This window comes from Echinops telfairi, unplaced genomic scaffold (assembly GCF_000313985.2).
Source record: "Echinops telfairi isolate 266 unplaced genomic scaffold, ASM31398v2 ScPeMD7_7409;HRSCAF=8447, whole genome shotgun sequence".
NCBI lineage: Eukaryota > Metazoa > Chordata > Mammalia > Afrosoricida > Tenrecidae > Echinops > Echinops telfairi.
Window position 1 is genome coordinate 11,966,024 of NW_022111309.1, and position 9,257 is coordinate 11,975,280.

Genomic DNA, 9,257 nt, shown 5'->3' on the forward strand with positions numbered 1-9,257 from the left:
CCTCAATTACAGCACTCGAAAAGCAAGTGAGGGCAGGGATTTTTAAAATTTTGTTTTGTGAATTTCAGGCATGTGATTCTAACCTGCGTAGTTGACTGAGCAACTGGTTTATGCTGAACTTTATCTTTTATAAATCACAATTCATTGTTCAATTGGTGAAAGTTTTTGTATATTTTCACAACTTAAAGAGAAAACAATTTAGTGGAATTCCTTGAGCTTTACTATGCCGGCATGGCACAGGCACTCCAGTCAAAAGAGATGCAGACACACACCAAATATTGTCGACACAGGAAAACAGAGGAGCTCAAAGTGCGAAGAGTAGAAGAGCGTGCCAAAGTGCCAGGCAGCTCAGCGGAGGGGCACTTAGCCTAGGGTTGGAGGAGAGAGAGAGAGAGGCTTGCTCAAGAAATGATGTTGAAGTGAGCCCTGAGGAGTGGGCAGGGCAAGAAGGCAGCGAACACAGCCTGAACACAGCACAGACAGGCCAAATCACTGGAGTATTATAAGCAAAATGCAACTTATTTCCTTAAATTACCTGGAAAAACTTAAATAGCCATCTAATATCTCACATGGAAAATGGTTTAAGGTGGGGAATCAGCGAGGTTCCATAATCCTTAAATACTACCAGTCTCTTCCCACTTTGCCATAATTGGACTGCGGTGTTCTTCATAAGTTGACCCTGATTCTCTACACTCACCCCCCAGGAACAGTTCAGGAGGCCAGAGTTCTGGGCAAGCCTTCCCCAACCAACTCAGCCCTCCTGCCTCTTATCTCTGACCCAGGACTGTTTTCTGCTAATCACAAGGCAGGCCTGGGTTTGCCCTTTGAAAGCCCCACCAGCGCTCTGAGCTCATGCATTTCCTGTATCTTTCCTCCCCGTGATGGCCATGAAAGGACAAGTTACTAGCCTTCTGAAAGCCCTTTTTCAGTAAGATCAGAGCCAGCAGAAAGGCTGCAAAAGCCCCAAATCACTCCGTGACTGTAATGTGTGCATGCTGTCATCAGAAATGACCTATCTTTATTTCGTATCTGGTAAGGTTGACTTGCTGAATATGCTTTAGAAATTAATATATCAGAGATTCTCTTAAAACAGTGGTTTTACCAGTTGTCTTCCAATCATAATAATGCCAGTAACAATGGTTACCATTGATTTCATGCCTACTTTGTTCTGGATAGTGTTCTAAACTCCTTAAAGCTCGTTCCTTGAAGGTTTTATCTCCTTGGGCCCCCAGATTTTCTTCTTAAAGTCTGATCTAACCATCCTTATGTTCAAATCCTGGCTCTGCCACCTTCTATTTTTGTAATGTCTCTGAATCTTAGTTGCCTCATCTATGTTATTGTTAGTTGTAGATCCTGACTCATGGTGACCCCATGCGTTCGAAGTAGAACCACACCCCATAGGGTCTTTTCAACTGTGACAATTCATTGTTGCCTTCTATTAGGGGACTTGCTGCTGAAACAGAGAATCCAGAAGAGGAGACTGCCCAGAAGTGCCTCTCAGTGGGTCCGAACTATCAACCTTTCAGCTAGTAATTCATTGCTCTGTTAATGCCACCATAGAACTCATCTGAAAATTGAGCGGAGAACTAGATGGTCTCCAACTACCACCGCCAACCACTCTGAAAAGAATCCCATTGAAAGGTCCTGGATAGATGGGGAGGGAGGTAGGATTGTGGAATAGAACTCAAAATCATAAAAGAGACCCAGCTTATTGGTCAGACAGACACTGGGGAGAGTCCCCCAAGACTATGACCCTTACCCTTCATGACCATTTAAGATCCAAGGAGCAGCATTCACCCAAGGACAAAATTCAGAAGGGTGGGGAAAGGAAAAAAAATGGAAACAGAAATCAGAGGGAGGAAGGGAGATAAATGACAGTAGATTAAGGGATGGCAGTGGGCAAGTTGCAATAGGATGTGTATGAATGATTCAATGGAAAACCGTGACCTGCTCTGTGAACCTTCACCTCATTCAAAATAAAATAAGTATTTCTCTGAGTATAATAATATGAGAGGCTCCAGTAAGTTCATGGAAAAATTCCATTTTCTTCTCATTCAATTTTCCCACAAACTTTCTAAAGGCCCCTCCAACCTCCCTCCCCAAAGTAGATGAAATAATGTGGGTTCAAACACCTGGCATGTAGCCGTTTCATGGTGAATGTTGGTTGTCCTCCCTTAAACAGCTGGTAATTTTCTTCAAAGTGCTTCTATTTTCAAACAATTTAATGGAGTGTTTAAACAACAAGGCGATGTAATTGCCTCATACGATTTCTCAACATAATAAGAGGAAATTCTGTGGGCTCTGTTTCCTCATCTGGGGTCTATGTTTCTGCAACAAGACTGCATAGCTAAGGAGACTATTGTATAAGAACAAGCCTAACTGCTAGTTAGGGACACATTTCTTAATCTCCCCACTCAGGATTCCCTGCCCACCCAGCCTCTAAAATCTTCAGAAAAGGAAGGGCAGAAGCCTTCCAGCTCTGAGCTCCCATCCAATTTTAGCTCTGGGTGTTAGGGTCATGTGGAAGTGGCAGGTTTTTGAAATGCTAACATGCTGACACTTGAGCTCATGACTGGATCCTGTTATAGCTCAGAGAAAGTATATAAAGGACTTGGCCCTAGGTGAGACCTCAGAAAGTGAAACAATGCCCAGTGTGATGTAAGTGGTAAGGCTGGGATCTCAGCTTTGCCACTTCTCAGCCGCGTGACCTTGGCGTGTGCTAAGGATCCAGTGTCATGTTTGACTCCATCTCTTCACTCACCTGCAAAGTGGAGCTAACAGAATACGTTGTTGAGCTGTGCTCAAAACCCAGCGTCCATTCCCAGCTCCTGGTGGTCAGAGGCTCACTTCATTTGAACCTGTAAGGACTGCCAGCTGGTAAATTGGTGGCAATCTCCCACCATGGACTGTTTTGTGTGTTCTGTGAGGCATCGGTTGGAACTTTCCCAAGGCTGCATCTCATCTCTGCTCACATAGAAGGAACTTCTCCCTTCCTAATTCCGACTCCAACATTTTTACGGCATCACAAGGTTCATAGCAAAAGAATCCGAAGTTATTCTTTCTACTTCCAAAATTCTTCTGGTGTCCAGCAATGACCGGCTTGATTCCATTTCCAAATGGAACGTTCCTGGTCCCTTAAGTGCCCATGCCTGCGACTCTGAGTCTCCATCTATTTCCTGCTCCTCCACCTTGCTTTCTCTGGCATTTCCGGAGGCGGCTCTCTTTTCCTTCAAGAATGTACTGGCGGCTCTCTTTTCCTTCAAGATTGCTCATTTGCTTGGGATGGGCGGCTCTTCCTTTGCTGCCTCTTGGGGATCAAGGTTGATACTCCACTCCCTCCTTTTCCTAATGGTCATTCCGCTATTTTTGGTTCTCCAATCCCTTTCTCAAAGTAACACAAGAAAGAGGCACCTGGAAAACACCTCAAGATCATTGAACTAAAGGCATTCCCCAGAACCCAATTGCCGTCAAATCCAATTCTGAACTATAGCATCTCCGTAGGACAGAGGAGAACAGCCAGCATTGTCCCAGGTTGTAAATCATTATGGGAGCAAGCCTCTTTCTCAAAGCATCTTTCTCCTACAGAGTAGCTGGTGGATTTGAACCACCGACCTTTGGTTAGCAGCCAAGCATTTAACTACAGCACCACCATAGATCCTTAACCGAAGGCCAGGGGGCTTAAGTGGAGAGGAAATGTTTTGAGAATGATTAGGGCAATGAATGTACAAATGTGCTTTACACAATTGATGTATGTATGGATTGTGATAAGAGTTGTATGAGCCCCTAATAAAACGATTTTAAAAAAAAGAACTAGAAAAAAAAGATTAAGAAATAGAAAACAATTTAATCTGCAACAATACATATGTTTTATACAAACCTCATTGAGATAATACTCAGTGATAACAACCCTATAGGCTGGAGTAGAATTGTTCCAGAGCACTTCTGAGAATGGAAATCTTTTTGAAAACAGACTGCCTCATCTTTCTCCAGAGAAGCCACTGGTGAGTTAGAACCGCCAACCTGTTGGCTAGCAATTCAATGCTTACAGGTTTATACAATAGAAACATGTAAGCAAAAAATGGGATAATACAGCTTGAATAAAAATTGCATCTTGAGAAAAATGCAAAACTAATGAACCCATTAACACCATCCTATGCCATTTAACACCCAAAAATGGTTAAACTTAGTCAACTCTTTAAAGAAAACGCACACATACACGCACACTTCCCGCCCTGCCACCCCCGATTCCTTGCACTCAGGCCAGGTAGCTGTTTCAGTCCCTCGCACCTAAGTGCTACTGATGACAAACCTCTGTTGTGAAATAAAAATACTATTTGTGGACTTTGGGGTTCTTGACTTTCTTCTGAGACTGAGTCATATTCCTTTGTATCCCTGCCCCAGAGTCCCGATGTGGGGTGCCCTGCGCAGGGCACTTACACAATGGCTATGTGGGGTTGTGGGACCAACTGCACACCTGATGATGCCTGGCTGCTCAGGGTTCTGCTTCGCTTCTTCCAGAACGAGGCTGGCCTTCTCTCAAGAAGTAGGTGTAGCTCGAAAACAAGGAGGTGACTAATGTTTTGGATTCCTCTAATCTGAGGGAGAAGGCCTGGGAGCAGAGCCTTTACAGGCTCCAGAATGGGAACTCCCTGTTTGAGGGGTGTGGATCTGGAGTCTGACGGGAACAGGATGTCAGAAAGGAAAGAAGAAACTAGGCAGGAGCTCAACAAAGACTGTAACTACAAAACCTTCATTCAGACAGCCTCCTCTCTTATCCTAGAAACCAGAAAGGAAGTCAGCCCTCCCTTTAGAAAAGAGGACTCCAGAGTAGGGAGACACCCATGACCTTGGCCAAAGGCTCTGAAGGCTTAATGTACCCTCTGTGGAAGGTCTCAGCCATCCTCTGCAGTGGACAGATCAGACAGTCGCCTGAAAGCATGACGGTCGTTTCATGGACCAAATGGTACCAGGTCTTAGCAAAGCCTTACAGGAAGTCTGTTCGCCCACACCCTCTGATGAGCAGGGTATCTCCCATGAAGGCCATGCTGTGGCCATTCAGGATGAAATTGACACAACCTGGTGTGTGACCAAGGCTGGCTCGGGTCTCCAAATCAAAGTGCTCGAAACAGATGCAGTCTGCATCGTCAATGTGCAGATCGGCCTGGGCCTCTGAGGCAGGAGATGAGAGGCTGGCATCCTGGGAGCCGGGACCGCAGCAGCCCTGTCCCCATTACGTGACCTGCGTGGCATTACGTGTTCACAGCATATAGCAGGCGCAGCCCCAACTCCTTCACCTGTTGGGTATCCCAGGTCATCCCGTCCAGAACCAGGTTGGCCAGGATGACCTCTAGGGATTCCCTGTCACCCATGTGTAGGAGCAGTTCTTAGGCTCCAAAAGTTGCCAAAGAAGGATGGGGTCTAAACGGGTCTTAAGCTTCCAGTTTTAGACAAACCTATTTCCCTTGAGGGAAGAAAGCCCTGGAAATGTACTTCCAAAACAATCAGCCATTTAAAACCCTATGGAGCCCATTTCTGCTCAGACACACGTGGGGTCACCCTGAGTCAGGTCTGAGTTCACAGCAACTGGTCTGGCATTGGGCTTTGCTTTTCCTGGAGTATTGTGAGGACATTTGGGAACTTCTTTTTTAAATCATTTTACTGGGAGCTCGTATAACTCTTATCACAATCCATACATTTATCCATTGTGTCAAGCACATGTGTACATTTGTTGCCATCATCATTCTCAAAACATTTGCTTTCTACTTGAACCCTTGGTATCAGCTCCTTATTTTCCCCCTCCCTCCCCACTCCCCCCTCTTTCATGAACCCTTGATAATTTACAAATCATTATTATTTTGTCATATCTTACACTGTCCGACGTCTCCCTTCACCCACTTTTCTGTTTTCCCCCAGGGAGGAAGTTATATGTAGATCCTTGTAATCGGTTCCCCCTTTCTAACCCACCTTCCCTCTACCTTCCTGGTATCACCACTCTCACCACTGGTCCTAAGGGGTTCATCTGTCCTGAATTCCCTGTGCTTCCAGTTCCTATCTGTACCAGTGTACATCCTCTGGTCTAGCCAGATTTGTAAAGTAGAATTGGGATCATGATAGTGGGGGAGGAGGAAGAGGAAAGTTGTATGTTTCATCGTTGCTACATCGCACACTGACTGGCTCGTCTCCTCCTCGCGACCCTTCTGTAAGGGGATGTCCAGTTGCCTACAAATGGGCTTTGGGTCCTCACTCCACACTGCCCCTCATTCTCAATGATATGATCAGTTGGAAACTTTTGTCACATTCTTTCTCTGTGTGAAACTGCTGGGCAAACTTTGCATGTATTAATTCATTTCATCTGTACAATTCTTTGATGTTGATTCTTTAATTACCTTGAATCTGTAAGTGAGGACATTTAAACACAGAGAGGTTAATGACTTCCCCCAGCTCACTCTGCTAGCGAGTGGTAAACCTCACAATCTGGAGGGAGAAATGTGGGTATCACAGTCAGAGACATTTGGCATCACGTCTAAGCTGGGCGATCCTTGACAATTTACTTAGACTCCCTACATCACATTTGCCTCATAGGAAAAACCAGGTTAATTACATCTACATTCTAGGGCTGCTGTGAAAATTGGATGAATCTTGGAACTTTGAGTTTTCTGTAACTGAAGACTAGGTAATTTAGATCAGTCCTCTTGCTTAAAATAACTAAACCTGCTGTATAATTTTTTTTCATCTTCATGAAAGCATTAAAAAGCTAGCAAGAATTGTTATGAAGTGCCGGGACTTAATCTAAGGGAAAGCAAGAATACAGAGAAGGAAAAAAACACTCCAAGCCACTCTCCTCTAAAGGCATCTGCTACTCTGAATCACCCAACATAAGATCAAGTGTGGCTTCAGTGAATTCCTGGGGCCGAAGGGACAGAAGTCAAGGCCATGAGTGACCAGAAGTAAACTGGCTGCCCCCCATAATGCCCGCACTACCACTGCAGCAAGTGTAGCCACGGTGCTAAGCAGAGCCAGGAAAAAAGGAAAGAAAGAAAATCAGTCCTTAATAGCTTGCAACTGTGGGCTAGCTCTGGCTCAGGTTTGCAGACAAAAATTCCCGTGTGCTGCTGGGAGGCACGCAGTTGATACGGATCCGGTGATAGCAGCATCTTGACAGGAGCAGATTGGCAGGCCTTTCCCTGTAGCCTCGCTGCCTGGCTTCAAACTGTCAACCTTTTGCCACCAGGGCTTCCTGGCCAGCAGACGAGGAGCGCTGGTGGCAAAAATGGCTAAGCACGTGGCAACTAACCACATGGTTGACAGTTTGAACCCACGCCGTGGCACAACAGGGCAAGGCCTGGTAATCTGCTCCTGAGGAGGAGGATGACGATGATTTTCTAGAATGATCATTTTCCCCGTATCTGTATGGCAGGGTTTTATGAATCGTGGACAGTGGAGCACATAAAATACCATCTCCTCTGTTAAGCTTTCCCTGTCTGTGTGCCTCCAGAATGTCACACCGGCGCCAGCCCGGAGTCCTTCTCACACTCTCTCACAATGGCTTGTTGACAATTCTGTCTCCCCAGGGAATTATAAGTTCCTTGATAGTAGCACTTACTTATCATTATGTTCCCGGCTCCTCGTACAAGGCTTGACATATGATGCTGAGTAAATATGTGGTGAATTTTTTTAAATGCACTAATGGTTTAAAAAATAATAATAAATTCACTCCATCAAGTCAAATCCAATTCACAAAGACCCTATGTGACAGAGTAGAACTGCCCCTGTGAGTGTTTTCAAGACTAATTCTTAACAAAAATAGAAAGGCTCCTCATTCCCCTCGCCTGCAGAGCAGCTAGTTTTGAACTACTGGCCTTGCAGGTAGCGGTTCAACATGTAACCACTACGCCCACCAGGGCTCCTCATTCATGACTTTAACTTACCCTAAATCCACTAGCATCGAGTCAACTCCTACTCAGAGGGATCCCAGAGGACGGAGTAAAACTGTTCGTTAGGAATTCCAAGACTACACATCTTTCTGAAAGCAGCCAGCCTCATTTTTCTCCTGCAGATTGGCTGGTGGGTTTGACCTTGAGGTCGGCGGCCCCGCATCTAACCCTTAGCATCACCAGGACCCCTTCCATGCCTTAGTAGAACACCATTTCCCTAGAAGAACTTTTTTGAGTTTCCTGCCTGAGGTAGTTAGTTCATTGTGCCAACCTGGACGATAAACACATGTGGGCTTCATTGAAGGGCAGAGGAATAAAGGGCTCAGTGAGCCTTGCCTTTTGTGTTCTCGGGTCTCTTGCTTTGTGATGGTCGGACCAGGGTGCAGCTGCCTTAGCCAGTTCCCTGCTTCAGCTGGCAAGGCGCACTTCCTGCAAGACATCGCTGAGGAGAAGCTGCATGGACCTACTCCGATGCAGCCCTGGGTTCTGGAGCACCCGTGTGGAGACCCCTGCCAGCGCTGAGATGCTTACACACTCACTGATTCAGCTTTCCTCCTGCAGTCGGTGTCATAGTGTGTGTTTTGTGAGATGGAGGAGAACTTTGTGGATTGGTGTCGGACACAAGGGCTAATGTTGGACTCGTGGGCTTGAGCAGCACTGGGTTGGGATGTTTTCTTGATGTGCACTTAACCTTTATATAAAACTCTCTTTTAGGAAATGTTTTGAGAATGATGAGGGCAATGAATGTACAAATGCGCTTTACACGATTGATGTATGTATGGATTGTGATAAGAGTTGTAAGAGCCCCTAATAAAATGATTAGAAACTAAATAAATAAATAAAACTCTCTCTTATACACGAGTTTCTGTGGATTTGTTTCTCTAAAGTACCTAGACTAACACACTGCCCCTTTCTCTGCTCTCACTGAAAGCTAAACAAAACAAAATCACGAAACACTGCTCTCGCACTTGAATGGTTTCTCTGGACTCTGCATGTCTGAAGGACAGCACCCGTTTCCTGCTGAAGTTTGTTCTGCATGTGCCAGCGTATTTTCAGGAGAAGGACAAAATTGTCATAAAAGTTATGTTGGCAAACATATTGGGCCAATGAGTCAAAAGATCAGTGACCAAAAAGAATTCACAGAATTCATCCGACTTATGTGGGATGTGGATTTATCCTGACTTCCTGGTTTTGTTATAATGGTGAAAACACTGAACTCATGGTCAGAAGACTTGGTTTTAGGCCCCAGGTTGACTCCTTATTTATTATAGGACCTTTAGCAAAACATAACATCTCTCAACTTCCCTTTCCTCCTCTGTAAAA

At 45.2% G+C, this 9,257-nt stretch overlaps 1 pseudogene; it reads right to left on the reverse strand.

Moving 5' to 3' along the window:
- Window positions 1-4,807: 4,807 nt before the first annotated feature.
- LOC101661212 lies at window positions 4,808-7,610 on the reverse strand (annotated as a pseudogene).
- Window positions 7,611-9,257: the final 1,647 nt, after the last annotated feature.